The sequence below is a fragment of the Eutrema salsugineum genome, unplaced genomic scaffold (genome assembly GCF_000478725.1).
Source record: "Eutrema salsugineum unplaced genomic scaffold, Eutsalg1_0 scaffold_12, whole genome shotgun sequence".
In the NCBI taxonomy this organism is placed as follows: domain Eukaryota; kingdom Viridiplantae; phylum Streptophyta; class Magnoliopsida; order Brassicales; family Brassicaceae; genus Eutrema; species Eutrema salsugineum.
The window spans coordinates 6,933,835-6,949,079 of record NW_006256895.1 but is presented as its reverse complement, the minus strand read 5'-3'; the positions used below and the strand labels follow the sequence as shown (position 1 = coordinate 6,949,079).

At 40.2% G+C, this 15,245-nt stretch overlaps 1 non-coding gene and 1 pseudogene across 1 annotated transcript; both read left to right on the top strand.

Annotated features, from left to right (window-relative positions):
• The first annotated feature begins 4,929 nt into the window (after positions 1-4,929).
• On the top strand, positions 4,930-5,037 carry LOC112089606. The gene has a single exon (XR_002901237.1). It is a non-coding gene; the product is annotated as a small nucleolar RNA R71 (small nucleolar RNA).
• An 8,057-nt stretch (positions 5,038-13,094) lies between these two features.
• Positions 13,095-13,182, top strand: LOC112089620 (annotated as a pseudogene).
• Positions 13,183-15,245: the final 2,063 nt, after the last annotated feature.

The following is a 15,245-nucleotide window of genomic DNA, read 5'->3' as shown; positions in this document are numbered from 1 at the left end:
ATTAGACTTAACCGGGGTCGTGACACTCTTTGATCTCATCATTGGCCGATGATGGATCAATCAAAAACATCACTTCTCTTTTGTCTTCTCTTTCTTCAGCCAGATATGGCTTTACACGCTGTCCATTCACTGTAAATGAGTTTCCGGTTCCGTCCCACAGGACAATGGCTCCGTATGGCTTGACTTCCTTTATCATGTATGGTCCTGACCATCTTGAACGTAATTTTCCTAGAAAAAGCTTAAGACGAGTATTGAAAAGAAGTACCTTATCGTTAGGAGCAAAAGTTCTATGAATAATCTTCTTATCATGATATGCTTTAGTCTTCTCCTTGTAGATCTTCGAGTTTTCATAAGCATTGTGTCGGATTTCTTCTAACTCGTGAAGTTGAAGTAGTCTTCTTTCTCCAGCTGTTTTCATGTTCATGTTCATCTCCTTGATAGCCCATTATACTCGAGTTCCATAAACTAGATTGAATGGTGTTGTTCCTAATGGCGTCTTGAATGCTGTTCGATATGCCCATAATGCGTCGTCAAGCTTGGTAGACCAATCCTTGCGATGAACTGCAGTAGTTTTCTGCAAAATCGACTTGATTTCTCTGTTTGAGATTTCTACATGACCGCTGGTTTGGGGATGGTATGGAGAAGCAACTTTATGCGTAACTCCATCCTTTCTAAGAAGGTTCTCGAAAACTCTGTTGATGAAGTGCGATCTTCTGTCGCTTATCACAATTCTAGGAACTCCAAAACGCGGGAATATAACAGATTTAAACAGCTTCATGACGACTTTTGCATCGTTGGTGGGGCTAGCGACAGCTTCAACCCACTTAGAGACGTAGTCTACTGCTACTAAGATGTATTGGTTTCCAAAAGAAGTAGGAAAGGGTCCCATAAAATCTATTCCCCAGACATCGAAAATTTCGACTTCGAGAATAAAATTTTGAGGCATCTCATTCCTTTTACTTATGTTGCCCATCCTTTGGCATTTATCGCATTGCGATATATAAGCTTGAGTATCTTTGAACAAAGTAGGCCACCAAAAACCAGCTTGTAAGATCTTTGAAGCGGTTTTGAAAGTTGCGAAGTGTCCTGCGTAAGACGAGCTATGGCATCCGAATAAAATTCCTTCCATCTCTTCTTCAGCCACGCATATTCGGAATAACCCATCAGCACGTCTCTTGTAGAGATAGGGTTCATCCCAAAAATAATGTCTTATGTCTTTCAGAAACTTTTTCTTCCTATAACCGAAAAATTGTGGTGGTTCTACATCAGCAGCTAGGTAATTTGCTATGTGCCTAAACCATGGGGTGTTGAAAGCATCTGCTCGTCGCATTAGAGGACGTGGTGGTGCGGTATTAGCATTGGTGGTATCTATAGCATAGATGTTTTCTTCAGGCAAATTGTCATTTAAAGGCAATCTTTCTCCAACTCGAATTCGTGAAAGATGGTCTGCAACTCCATTATCTGCTCCTTTCCGATTTCGAATTTCGATATCGAATTCTTGCAGTAGGAGGATCCATCTTATCAACCGAGTTTTAGCGTCTTTCTTAGACATTAAATACTTCATTGCAGCATGATCAGTATGAACTATAACCTTAGATCCTACGAGATAAGAACGGAATTTCTCAAATGCAAATACGACAGCTAAGAGTTCTTTTTCTGTTGTAGCATAATTGCATTGAGCTTCGTCTAAAGTTCTGCTTGCGTAGTAGATTACGTGCAGTTTCTTATCTTTTCGTTGGCCAAGCACTGCTCCGAGTGCATAGTCACTTGCATCGCACATGATTTCGAACGGGAGTTCCCAATCAGGTGCTTGCACGACAGGAGCGGAGACAAGGGCTTCTTTGATCTTATGAAACGCGGCTAAGCACTCATCATCGAACTCGAAGTTCATTTCCTTGCAAAGCAAACGCGTAAGTGGTCTAGCTATTTGAGAAAAATCTTTTATGAATCGCCTATAGAATCCTGCGTGTCCTAAGAAACTACGAATTCCTTTTACGTTTGTGGGAGGTTGTAGGCTGGTCATGACTTCAATTTTAGCTTTGTCAACTTCAATACCTTTTCCGAAAATTCTGTGCCCAAGCACAATTCCGTCTCGTACCATGAAGTGACATTTTTCCCAATTTAATACTAAGTGCTTATCTTCACATCTTTGCAGAACTTTACCAAGATTGCCTAAGCATTTTTCAAAAGAAGATCCATAGACAGAGAAATCATCCATGAATACTTCCATGAAATCCTCAATAAAATCTGTGAAGATCAACATCATGTACCGCTGGAAGGTAGCAGGTGCATTACACAATCCAAAAGGCATACGTCGGTAAGCGAACGTGCCATATGGACAAGTGAATGTCGTTTTTTCTTGATCCTCCAGGCGAATAGGAATTTGGAAAAATCCGGAGTCCATCAAAGAAGCAATAGTAGGGGTGATTAGCTAATCTTTCTAGCATTTGATCTATGAATGGAAGTGGAAAATGATCTTTCCTAGTTGCTGCGTTCAGTTTCCGTGAATCGATACACATACGATGTCCAGTTACTGTTCTTGTAGCGATCATTTCATCTTTATCATTTTTAATGACAGTGACTCCTCCTTTCTTCGGAATAACATGAACTGGGCTAACCCAAGTGCTATCTGAGATAGGAAAGATTATGCCAGCTTCTAAAAGCTTCATAATCTCCTTCTTGACAACATCCATGAGATTAGGGTTCAGTCTCCTTTGACTTTCGATTGAGTTTTTAGCATTATCCTCTAGATTAATCTTGTGCATACAAAGATCTGGAGAGATTCCAGGTATGTCATCAAGCGAGTATCCTAAGGCTTTTCTATGCTTTCTCAGCTCAGTCAACAGCATTGTGGTTTCTTCTTCCGTCAAACCAGAGTTTAGTTTGACAGGATAAGTAGAATTTGGTCCAAGGAAAGCGTACTTAAGTCCGGCAGGAAGAGGTTTCAGCTCGACTTTAGGGGCTTTAAGCTTGCTCCAAGGATCATTAATTGCTGCGGCGGTGTCTTTAGGAGGTGTAGGAATGTTTGTTTGGTCCTTAAGATCTAGATAGTGAAGAGATTTCCTAGAAGTTTCGGATTTATCAAGCATACGTGCACACTCACTTGAAATTTCTTCAAGGAAATTGCGTTCATCTTTTGCGGGTGAAAGTGTGACACTTAAAGGGTCGTCTAGAAGCAGATCTTCATAGACTTCCTCAATAATTTCGTCTAACTCATCAACCCAACAAATTTTGCCATCCAAAGTTGGTTTATCGAAACTTTTGTTCATGTCAAACTGCATAACTAGACCGGCTAGATGAAGGTCAATTTTTCCTTCAGCAACATTGATTATGGCTCCGGCTGTAGTCATCCAAGAATAAGTGGATCCTTAGGTTCTTTTTCTAGTTCTAGAACTACGAAATCGGTTGGTATGGAACATTTTTCGATCTCGACAGGAACATCTATTAGGATACCTACAGGTTGTCTAACAGAACGATCAGCTAATACTAAAGAAATTTTAGTGGGCTTGAAAGTGTGATGTCCTAAACGTTTTGCTACTGAAAGTGGCATCATGTTTATGCTAGAACCTAAATCACAGAGAGCACGTTCGAAAGCTACATCATTGATGGTGCATGAAAGTACGAAGCTTCCAGGATCGTTTTTCTTTTCAGGGATTCGGCTTTGCAGGATCGAACTACATTCATGGGTTATCATCATAACGCCTTCTTCAAGAGTTAAAGAATTTGTTAGAATACCCTTCATGTATTTTCTTAAAGCAGGAATCATAGCACAAGCTTCTACGAAAGGTAATCTCACGTTTAATTGATCGATTAATTCTTTCAGCTTAGCTCTTTCTATTTGTTTCTTAGGGGCTCTTAAGGCTCTAGGATATGGAGGTTTAGGTTTATAGACACTAGTTGGTGGAGGTGGAATCGGGTCTTCTCCAAGTATTTCCCGGGATGAATCTTCTCTTACTTCTTCTCCATCCTTTTCTCCTACCACTTCTCTTTCAACATCTTCATTCGTGATTCTTTCTTTTTCTTTCTCCTTTTCCTTACCCTTTTCCTCATCTTCGGGATCTTTAGGAAATTCAGGCTCTTTGTAAGCTAATCCACTCCTAAGTGTGATAGCTTTCACATGATCGGAGGGATCTGCTTTACTTGAGCTTTCGAAAGAATTTTCACTTGGCTCCTCTTCAAAAATTTCTAAGTTTTTAGAATTAGTTTTGATCATCAGGCTAAGGAGGGTGGAAATTTTTTTTATCGAAATCCTCTTGCATCGTTTTTAGCTCAGATCTAAGATCACTAAACTCTTGAGACCTAGATTTTTCAAGCTCTAGATTCTTTTTGTTTAGGTTTTCAGCTTCAGAAGAGGGAAAACTAGGATATGAAACAGGATTAGATTTAATACCCAAGATTGGTTCGGAAGGTGGTTTCCAGTTAAGCTTGGAAGACAGTTTCCCGCGGTAAGAAGGCTCGCGACCGCGGTGAAACATGTCTTGGCCGCGGTCAGAACAGCCACGACCGCGGTGAAACCTTGCTTGGCTGCGGTCCGGATGAATGGACCCGCGGTGATCAGAAACGAATGGAAAATCTTGAATTTGATAGACTTCTGCAGTGTTAACCATCCCTTGATCATAAGAATCCATTGGGTTGTCCCAACCATCAAAGTTACACGTATTCTGTACCCTATTTGGTTGTTGCAATCCAAGATGACTCATTATGTGACGGAGACACTTTATAACTTCCGAAATTTCTTCTTTCTTCTCAGGAAGTGCAGAATTACCAAAGGTTATTTGATTTCGGATGCTGTTTCCTAAATTTTTAATGAAAACGTGAGCATCTTCTAAAGATCTAGTTGTGAAATCTCCATTACTTGCTATGTCGAAAGAGTGTCGTAACTCTGGAGTTATACCGCGATAGAAGATACCCAGCAGGTATTCCTCGGTATATCCATGGTGTGGACAATCTCTTTGGTATTCCCTAAATCTTTCCCAAGTATCTAAAAGATCTTCATCTTCTTTTTGTTTATAAGTTCTTATCTTCTTTCTTAAGAGATTTGAACGATTTCTAGTATAAAAACGATTTAGGAAAGCAGTTCTACACGCTGCCCACGTTTTAAGTGAAGCAGGTGGCAAAGATTTTAGCCATTTGCTGGCCTTATCTCTAAGAGAGAATGGGAAAAGACTACACTTGTGGTAATCCCCATTTGCTGTAATGGTTGCACATAATTCTTCGAACGTCTCGATATGGTCTATCGGGTTTTCAAATGAATAACCAGAGAATTGATTTTGTTGAACTAAATGGATATGGGGTACCTTAATTTCGGTTTTGCCATCCTCAGGTAAGGCTGGTTGAATAGCTCTTCGATCTTCCATGAATTTTTCGAGTGAATCGAAACTTGCAATCAGTTCTTCATCATCTTCATGTTTTGCCGATCCGACTAGCTCATTGTCATCATAGATCGGTTCTTCAAACTCATCATCAGTCAGGTCATCATCGCTTGGATCACCATCCAAACGATTTGGTGGATCACCAAGAGTCCCGGGAACATGTTCCCGGTCTCTCATCGCAGAGAAACCTGAAAAATTCAAAGGAAAAAGTAAAAGTAAACAAGTGTTCTAATGGATTTAAGCTGGGATTCGCAACGAAACAAATCAAAGTCCCCGACAACAGCGCCAAAAACTTATTTGCGAGTGTAAACACGGGGTTTGTTGTTTTCGTTTTACTAAGCTTCAGGTTTTAAATTTATAACCCCTAAATGTCTGCAAGTGCACAGATGTGTGCTGTAGTACTTAGGGTATCGATCCACAGAGACTTAGTTGTTTCAGTACGAATTCACTGCAACGCTTAAATCATATTAGAACTAAAAGGGTTTTGGTTTTGGTTTTTGGTTTTTGGTTGTCACTAAATCTAAACTAGAAAGCAATTAAAAACTAAAAAGCAATTGACAAAAACGAAAGCAAACAAAAGCAAGTAAAATCGATTAAACAAAAGCGAATGTAAGCAAGTAATAAGCGAGTGAAAAGCAAACTAAACTGAAGGTTGTAAACAATTAAAGACAAACGTTGGGGATCAAGGGGTTTCGCAGGGGTTCATGGACTAAGCTATGTCGATTTTAAACAAGTGATAAAGGTAATCAACTACGTATGTTCTAGAGGCACGAAAGTATGAATAGCCTACTTTCGCAGCACTAAACAACTATCTCTCGCAACCCTGATCAGTAGGTTTCCACTCTGATCCAGGAAGGGAGAAGATGCAATAGCATAACAAGACTCATCAACATTCACAACTCAACTACAGGTAGGTTTCCACTTCTGTAGAAGAATTGCTCGTTTCACCCTAGTTCAGACAATAAATGAAAGCTTTCGCAACATATCATATCAGATCGGCTTCTAAGTGGCCAGCAAAGAATCACGCAGTAAGATTAAAGGCAAACGAAGAACCTCTAGAAGATTAATAATCCTAAATCTATCGATTCATAAGCAAAGACACATGAAATTCCCTTTGAACAATCCCTTTAAACCCAACTGGGTAACTACTCAAACATATTGTAAACAATCATCACAGAGTATTGAAAGTGCAGGAAGCTAAAGAAAAGAAGGAAGAAAAACGAAGAACGGAGAAGCAGATGGAGGCGCGATGTCTTCCTCCAGCAGCGGCTCCTCCTTCAAGGGTGGCGGATCCTAGGGTTTGTGAAGCATCCACACGAACTCTCTCTTTATTTTTATCTTATGTCGTCTCTACACCTTTAGGAATGACCTAAAGGGGGTATTTATAGCTTCTGGGGTGGTTGTGGACACTTAGGGCTTCAAAAATAACGAAAGGAATTGATCTGGGCTTTAATTTAGTCGTCGGGAAAGTGAACGACCAAGTTCCACGGTCGCGGTGGCTCTACCCGCGGGAAAATGGGTGTTGGCCGCGGTCCCGGCACATGCTCTCTTCCGGAACTGCTTTTTCTGTCATTCTTGCATCGGGAGTATCTGAAGATATAACCGTTGGATTGTCTCCAAACCAAGTGCATTAGAAAGACGGTTGGCTCCTCTATCTTGTCTCCAATTTTGGGGGTGATCGGACGGTGAGAAGGTCTACATCGCTTGTCATACTTCTGACGGTCTGCATTTATCCAAAATTGCTCATTTGTTCCAAATTGCATATCTTTTGCCCAAGTTTCCTGTAAAGTCTTTTGAAACTCTAAACCATTGAAAACACTTTAAAAACCTTTGAAAACAGAGTTAAAACACCTGCATAAGATATAATTATGATCCATAAAAGTGGTCAAAATACGGTGTTATCAATAGCGCGAACATATGTGCGGTTCAGGTTCTTTTGCTCTCTAACTCGCACACCATAACACAGGTCTTGAATCATGTGTGCGAGTTGGTCTCCTTCACTTCCAAGTCCTAGGCCCAACTCGGTCTGATCCGCGAACACATGTGCTACTTGGTTTCATCTCGGCCAACCCGCATGTCCAAGTCTCACAGCTTGTGGACTTAGCATATTCTCAGCTCGGAAATCTTTAACCATGCTCAGAGTAGACTTACCTGCATATCTCCACTCACAGCTCATTCCCAGAATCCAATCTCTAATTGTTGCGTGTTAACCAAGTCGCAGAACCATCTCGCACAATCCAAGTCTCCTCGGACCACTTCACATTTGTGGGAGCTTAACTTCCAGGATATGGATCCAAATGGCTTGATTCCAACTTGAGTGGAAATAGCACTCAAATATCGCAAACTTTTGTGAAGAAACCTTTAGCGCTTGGGAAGTGGGAGGTTCCTCAGACGGCTCATCTCTGAAGTGCATTGAAACGATCAAAAAGAAGCTGTTGGACCAGTGTTTATTCCGGAGATGGTATCTTTCAGCACATAGCTCCAAACTGAATGATCTTAGATGTTCTGGCAATATTACTCAAATAACGTGAATCTTGATTAAGGCCCCGGCAGCTGAATCGGAATGGAAAAGCATCGTCCCACGCAATCTTTGTGACTCATCGGATCGGTCTTGAAAGCAAGACAGGTGTGTCTTCCGGTGAGCTTAACTCTCAGGTCACGACTGCAAATCCAATGATTCGACCTGTTCTAGATCCGTGACCTGATCATATCAAAAATTTCTGAAGACTCTGTAAGCTGAATCGGACGTTAAGACTCCCCGAACAGGCAATTTTTCAGACGTATCGGATTGCTCCAGAATAGATGCGAGACAGGTCTGTCTCGCGGTTGCTGTATCTTTCAGCTCGATGCTCCAAAGTCAACGATTACAACTGTTATCAAATCTAGACTCAATTATCTTGATCTTTTCTGAAGAACCCGGAGGCTGAATCTGCCGGCAAGACCTTTCGGTAACATGATTTCGGAGATGTATCTGCACCCGAGATTTTTGGCCGAGAAACTTGAACAGCCAGTACGTGTTTTGGCCGAGATATCTACCTGCAGGATTGATTTTAGCCAAGAATCTTCGACCATCAGTACAGCATTTTGCCGAGAAACTCAAAATTGCTCCTCTACACCATTTTTGATCATTTCAACTCCATTTCTTTATCTGAATCACATTCTCAACTACAAATAAGCTCCATAAGCACCTGTTTAACACTCCAAACCATGCAAAACTCTTTTGGACCTAATGAAATTTCTAAAGTCCTAAAACAATGCCTAAAGACCAAAAATGTATGCAAATGAGACATGATTTGGACTTAAATATGTACACTAAATGATGCAATTTATGAATATATCAACTCCCCCACACTTATCCTTTGCTTGTCCTCAAGCAAAAAGAACAAATGAGAGAGAGACGTTGAATGCTTGGGAGTTCACATTTCTTAAAGAGAGAGTGAGTAATCGTCAAAAGAGTTCAACTCATGTTCCTAGCAACTAATTCTAAATTGCAATGCAAACTTGTGTACTCATAAAACTAGCCATGCTCATCACCAAGTGAACCAAGCTCAAGTGTCAACCTTCACAAAAATTCCTAACTCCAGCCCTTTGACATTCATTTAAGTATCATGTGGATCATGCTCGTGCAACTCATATGAACTCATTTGGCAGAGCGATAAGGTTATGAGGCAAAGATGATCTCATTCAAAGCTTATGGGTTCAATGCAGCTCAAGGGATCACTCAAGAAGGAATAAACTTTAACAGAAGGCTAAGGGTAAAAGGCAAATGATGCATACAAGAGTAGAATCCCATCTACCCAATGCCCAAAGTTGGTCTTTCACCATAACTCTAAACCCATGAAGAACACACCTAAGCTACCCTTCTCTCAAGGCAATCATTGCCTTCTCAACCCACTTCTCACTTCACTCTCATTCTTTCCTCACCAGGGGATTCATCTTTTCATTTTCAAACTCAGGCTTTGGGGTCTAAACCTTTCACTTAGCTCCTTCTCACTTAGCATTGTCTAGCCTCTTTTCTTTTCTCTTTAAACACTTGAGCCTTTTTGGTTTCTTTTCTTTTCACTTAGAGGCTAGACTTTACTTTTCAAAACACAAGAGCTTTCTTTCTTTAAACAACAGACCCCAAACCGATCTCTTTTCTTTTCCATCCCCTGGTTCTCATCTCAAACTCTCTTTTTTCACTCAGTGTTTCCCAAGATCCCTTCCTAGCCTACTCTAGACTCATGATGGAGAGCTAGATCTACATGAAACTCTACTTTTGTCGCCCTAAACCCAACACTTTCTGTCAAGTTTATTCAGAAAAGGCCTCACATCATCTCTCACTAAAGTGTTTTAGGCTTCAAGGAAGGTTTGGTTCCAGGCAGGGAACTGTCTCAAAATGAGAGAACAGCTATTTGAGCTAGCAAAGAGTGGTAAAAAGGGATAAGAGAGCTCAAATATTTTGTGGTACCCATGAGTTCATAATGATATGTACAAACATGAAAATTAGATTGTCAAGTTATGGTTTTCACTTTAAACAAGGCTGGAGTTAATCACAACTTGATCCAACTAACACAGAAGCATTGAGACACTAGTTCCAAACATGGTTCACTCTTGATTTCATACCAGTTTTGCAAGCAATAGAGAATTAAATAACTAGGGCCATGTATTCAAGATCTTAAGATGACTCTCTCTCAAAGAAACCTATCATTACTCCCATGCAAGTGATGCAACCTATATGATTATGCAACCTATCATTACTCCCATGCAAGTGATGCAACCTTTGTGAAAAATTTTCAGATTTTTCTATTTTTATGGTTTTTCTACGCACTTAGGTTCAGACTCAAGATGCAAATCAAAATAAGAACAAGAGAAAACATGATTAGTAAACACAAAGCCTCCCCCCACACTTAAATAACACAGTCCCTTGTGTTATAGAAGCATGAGAAAGAGGAAAAATCAAACATGAAATGCAAAAGATAAAGAAAAATGCTAAATGCTCATTTACAAGTGTTTGGAGTGATACCTTGTGTGGTTCTTATGCAAAGGGGGAGTAAGTGGCTGCACCAGGTGAGGCTAGACATCATTGGAGAAGGATTTGGCTTGGCTTGTACTCCTTTGTGCGACATGGTCTTGTCTCGGACCAACCCAAGTCGCACATAAAGCTTGGCTTTCTTCAGTTGTGCGACATGGGCTGCTCTCCTTCCTATCTCGCACACCCAAGTATCACATAAAGCTTCGCTTTCTTCAGTTTTGTGACATGGGCTGCTCTCCTTCCTATCTCGCACACCCAAGTCGCACATAAAGCTTCTTGAAAGTTCTGGCCTTCTTTGTTGCTGCTACATGGCCCTAGAAGACACCAAGCCGCACACCCACGTAGGTGTGATTTGCGAACAGGTGTGCTACTTGGATCGGGGGAGAACTGACTCGCACACCGATGTAGGTGTGATTTGCGAACAGGTGTGCTAGATGGGACCTGGCCATGTCCAACTCGCACACCCATGTAGCACACCAGGCGGCTCACCAGTTTTCATGCCTTAAGTCCTTCCTCAGCTTGTTCTCAGACTCCTTTTCACTTTGTCCTTGGACCACAGCATCCCTAAATCACCTTAGACCTGAAAACACTTCACAAAACCCATCAAAATATCCTAAAACATGAAAAAAGAAGAAAAAAGATTAAAAAGAGTTATGTACAAGGATAAGCTTGGGGTGTCTCCCAAGAGCACTTTGTTTTAAGTCACTAAGTTTGAATTTTCATACTCTTTTCTCAATGGGGGAGAGGAGGAGCTTTGATGCTCCTTGTCTTGTCCATGAATTCAAGAATGAGGTCCTCCTTGTTCATCAGCTCTTGGACACCATCAGATCCCTTGTCCCCGAACTCTGGTGTGAGTATAGCTCTGACTTTGGAAAATGGTCTTGATCTTCATTGCCTTTAACCTTGTATTTTACATCTCTACCATCAAACTTCCAAGGGGTGAGAGTTAAGACTTGAGAAGAAGACCAAAAAGTGAATGGTTTGGTGCTTGTTAAGCCCTTATCTTGGGAGCTTGAACTGTTGCCTTTGTTGTCACTAATATCTTTCTCACTTGGTGTAGGAGATAGAGATTCCAAACAAGCTTCATCATGACTAAAGAAATCCCCTTTAAACTCAAGATCAGGTCTTATTAAGGATTCTTTATTCTTCTCAACAGATGCAAGGGGTTGAGCTTCTTCTATAGTTCCAATCCTCCCCACATACTTCATCTCATAGTGTTTCAACTCATCAGAATCTTCAGATATAACTCTACAAAACCCAGAAAGAGGAGGCTTAAGGGGATAAAACACCTCATCATCTACCTTAGTAAGCACCACTCTTTGAGTATCAAAGTCCATCTTAGCTCCAGTGGTATTCAGAAAAGGAGTTCCAAGCAAGAAAGGAAGCTCTTTGGTCTTCTTCATCTTCATTACCACAAAATCAGTTGGAACTATGCATTAACCAATCGTTAGTGGGTAATCTTCAAGGATTCCATATGGCTTCTTTGAAGATGAATCTCCAAAGGTAATTGAGATGGGGTGATGCTTTAGAGTCTTGATCCCAAGTCTCTCCACCATGTCTAGAGACATTACACTGATGCTTGATCTAGAATCACATAAAGCATTATCCAATTTCAAGCTTCCAAGAGAGCATGAGATGGAGAACTTTCTGGATTACCTAGCTTCGGGATAGTTTTGGGTGTCCCCCTTGTTGAACCAGTGATAGAGACTCCATCAGATGTCCTTCCTTGAACCATTCTCTGATCTTTTCCTTCCGCAATCTCAGAATCATTCTTTTTCATATCAAAACAAGCTGCCTCCCCACCTTTTTTCTCAATGTCCTCATTGAGATCACAGAACAGGTGCTCAAACTCATCTATGATGGCGTCCTCATCATCTTTTGACAGGCATTTTTCACTTGAGACATTGCCATGGAGAAGATCCTCAATTTCTTGGACAGCAGCATGTTTCTCATCATTTGAGAGGATTGCATTGCAGTATTCTGTTTGATGTGCAACTGATGTCCCTGGTAAAGATCTTTGACCTTGAGAACTGCAGTGGCCCTTGTTGTTCTCTATAGTCTTGACTTTGGAAGCCAAGGTTGAAAGTTGAGTTAGAAGATCAGAATAAGTGCAATCCACCTTGTTGTTAATCTCTGCCATTTTCTTGTTGAAGTCCATGGCACCACTTGCTTGACCTTTGAGGATTTGCTGGAGCAGGTTATGTAATTCTTGATCCTTATTCCCTGAGTTCTGTTGGGAGCTCTGCTGTTGGGGAGGGACAAAACCTTGTTGGTTATTGATGTGAAAGTGAAAATTCTGAGTAAGGTGATTCTTGTAGTAGGTAAAGCCTTTTTGGTAACCTTGTTGTCCACCTACAGAGTTTACCTCAGCTGTGATGTCTTCCCCTTGAAATGTGTCTTGAAACACATGATTCACATCTCTAACCAAATTGACTGACTTATGAGAAGCTAGGAGAAGTTTATCTAGCTTCTCACTGAGAGACCAGATGTTTTTCCTTGTCTTTTCTTCTTCAGCACTCACAGCACCTCTTGAATTCCTGTCAAAGTCTTATCCATAAAGCTCATCACTCTGAGCTACATTCTCCACAAGGGTCATGGCATCATTGACTTCTTTGGTCATGAAATTACCATTTGAAGCTGTGTCCAAGAGGAGTCTGACCTTTGGTAAAGCACCTCTGTAGAAGGTACTTAGCAGCTGAGCATCTGAGAATCCATGGTGAGGGCATTGCATGGTATACCCTCTAAATCTTTCCCAAGCCTCACAAAAGAAGAAGACTAAACACGTTTTTTGTTGTTTTTTGTGTCAAATCCTACGACGTCGTTTTCTATATTTTTTTTTTGTTCTCTTTAATCCAAAACGACGTTGTTTTACTAATTTTTTTTGTTTGTCCAGAATCAAAAACGACGTCGTTTAGTTAACAACTACAACGGTAGAGTGACGTGGAAGTCGTCGTGGCATCAGAGAGAACCCCGTTTAAAAATTGACGGGGTTGACTGACGGGAACTTGGTCAAAGTCTTAAACGGCCTAAAAAACATAGTACAGGTACTGATTTGCCAATTTATACAAGTTGAAGTATTAATTCACACCAAAATTTCTTGGGTATTAATTGGTACCAGAACTCGCAGTTCAGGTACTAAATTGCCGTTTTCCCGTTCTTCTGAATGAAACTTGAGATTTCATTTCTTAACCTTGCTGTTCTTGATGAAGAGAAGAACTTGGTAAATGCTCTTTTGCATTGCTCTCATGTTGTGACTGATCCTTGAGGTAGAGACTTTTCTCATTGATGAGCTTTGTCTCCTAGAGAAAAAGGAAATAACCTCAACTTGAAACTGTCCTCACTCACTCCATTCATCTTAGTTAGATCACAAACTCTATCAAAGTTGTCAATGTGATATAATGGTCTTCTAATGCCAAGCCATGGAACTTGTTTGATTGCACCATGTTGATCATGCGAGATTTGATCTCAAAATCGTTTTCAGGTGTTGGAGCTTGAATCCCATGTCTCTGACCCTGAGCATTGGCCTCATCACCAGCTCAACAACTTGTCTTTGTCTTGGACGTGGAGGTGGTGGCTCCTGCTGATTCTGGTGGTTTCCATTACCACCATGACCTGTTGCCCTTGATCCATACCCAACCTCTCAATGTGCACAGCTCTTTCCCTTAGTCTTCTTGCTTGACTTCTGGTGTTCATACACCTGAAAACAAAGACAGCACTTGAAAGGTAATCAGTAAAACAAAATAAATAAAATAACTTGATCTCAAGAAGATCCAAAGTCTTAATGCTAGAATGAATCCCCAATTGGCAACGGCGCCAAATTGATAATAGGTTTTTAGCCTACTAAGGTCAATTAACCTCTTGTGTTGTAGCACTTGAGGGTCAATCCAAATGGAGATTATCTAGGCACTAAGAGTATATGGAACTATCTTAATCCAAGTCTAAAGAAACAGGTTGGTGATTAAGTGATCTAAAAACATAAAACAAACAAGAACAAGCAGCAATTAAGAATTAAACAAGCAAACAAGACAAACAAAAACAAAGACTGAAATTCAAAATAAGAGAAAGCTAAACCTCTAGATGTGATCATTGATCAGGGTGATTTAAATATGAATTCATGATGCTAAGCAAACAATGCAACACTTGCAATTCTTTAGTCTAGACTTCCAAATCAGATTCATCATTCTCATGATAATAATCCTTTTGTTAATTACCAAATCAAGATTAATTCCCATTAAATGAATAAGCAATCAACAAGCATAAGGTTCCAAGTCTAAAATGACCAGACAGCCTCTTTGTGCATCAAAATAAGAGCTAAGAAAGACTGAATCTTACACAGAACGACATAGCAAGCAATCACATTATCTCCAATCCAATCAACTTAGAGTTTAAAGCTAGACTAATCCTCTCATGAAGGTATTAACTTCTATACTAATCCACTTTCAAAACAAATTCCCATTTGTATATGAACTAGTAAGCATTAAGAATCAACTCTAATATGTCATTTATGCAATTAACAAACATCATCATGGCAGTAATGCATAAACCCTTAGTTAGCTTTCATTCAGGCATTTAATCCAACACTTTTGGTGCATATAAGACCAAGATTTTAGACCTACAAGCTTAAAAGAAGAGAATCTAAGCTTAAAGAATTATTAATCTACATCTAAGCACCCTAATCTACACACCTACAAGCTTAAAAGAAGACTACTCACTAATCATGCTTAACACACCTAATCTTTTGCAAGAGATGGTGTTAAACATAACTAGAAGCAAAGATAAAATGAAGAAATGATAAGAAACAGCTTTAAGATGATTAAATCCTTCAGATATCTCTTGATCAAACTCGTTTTTACACTAAA